Below are 1,463 nucleotides of genomic sequence, written 5' to 3' on the forward strand. Positions count from 1 at the left end.
TGTTTTTTTGGTTTCCATTGTAATCGTTTGTTCCAGTCGTGTGTTTGTGGTTTAAAATAAGAAATGTGAAATGTCCCTTACTGACCAGCAGATGACACTGTATAATCAAAAATAAACTCAGCACATTTACATGTGTCAATGCTACCAGCAAATGTAAACTAACATATAGTAAAACACCATTTATTGAGGCCGTTTTGCAGCAGCATCAGTGTGTGTCATATTAAACCACTTTGTTTCTTCTTCTTTGAAGTTCTATTTATTCTCGTGTTCTCTTACACCACCGAGCGCCCGAGCAACTGCTGTGATTCTTAATGAATCAATTAGCTTCACTATTATGTAAAAGGATAATTACAAAAAAAAACTACAAACATGATTAATATTTTTTTAATTAAGTCTGACTCAAGCCTTTTGATCTGCAGACTATCTCTACCCCACTGGTATTAAAGAAAACACCAACGCTCGCATGCTTCATCGCAATCCCTGAGGAAGATCAGTGTCAACACTGTTTGAAGCTGACTGATGTTTAATGTTTTTTAATTTCATGTAGATTATAGAAAACATATGATGATGAGGATGATGATGACATACACAGAGACACATGCACAGTTTACTCACACACACTGTGGTGTGTAGCTGTGGTGAGCTAAAGTAGTGGTTTCAGTGTTTCTGGTGAATAATTCAGATGATTTAAGTGGACTGAAGTGTCCACTGGTCCGTGGCAGCATAGATAATGTTGAAACAGATCTCCTCCTGGCCTTGACTAGAAGGCCACGGTGAAGAAAAGGAGCATACACTGCAAAATGCCCATGTTTAGTCTCATCTTTATTCATAAAACATTATATTTCTTCAACAAGTCAACCAAGGAGGTGAGACAATGTGGACTGTAATTTCATTCAGCGGCTTTCTAGGAAGAAAATGCAAACTCAAAGAGCAAATGAGTCATTTCATCAGATTGAATGTAATTATTCGCGTAGAGGGAATTCAATTTCGGTCATTTTCATGATAGGTTTTCACATTTACTGTAGAGCAATTCTTTGGTTAGATGATGAAAAAAAGTGTAACATTCATTTAAATCAGTGGTCCGCAGCATGGGGGTCACAATATGATTAAAAGGATAAAAGAAGATTTAAAAAGACAAAAAATATATATATTTCTGCTTTACAAATTATGCTCATCTTTTCTGTCTTTTCTGTAATCTTTTTTTTTTTTACATTATTGGTTTTCAGTTTGCAAATCGCATCAAACGGTACAGTGAATAACAGTTATGTAAAACATTTTCCATCCCGTACTCCCTCCCATCACCCCACCCATCAGCTGAATACAGACATAAAAATAATTAATAATAAAAATGAGTATAAATATAAAAAAATATATATATATATTAGGGCTGTCAAAGTTTTGACTGTTTAAAAGCTTACTGGTATCATATGAAACCGGAAAACCTAAGGAGCAGTTTGGGGCAA

This window comes from Sebastes fasciatus, chromosome 7, assembly GCF_043250625.1.
Source record: "Sebastes fasciatus isolate fSebFas1 chromosome 7, fSebFas1.pri, whole genome shotgun sequence".
Taxonomy (NCBI): domain Eukaryota; kingdom Metazoa; phylum Chordata; class Actinopteri; order Perciformes; family Sebastidae; genus Sebastes; species Sebastes fasciatus.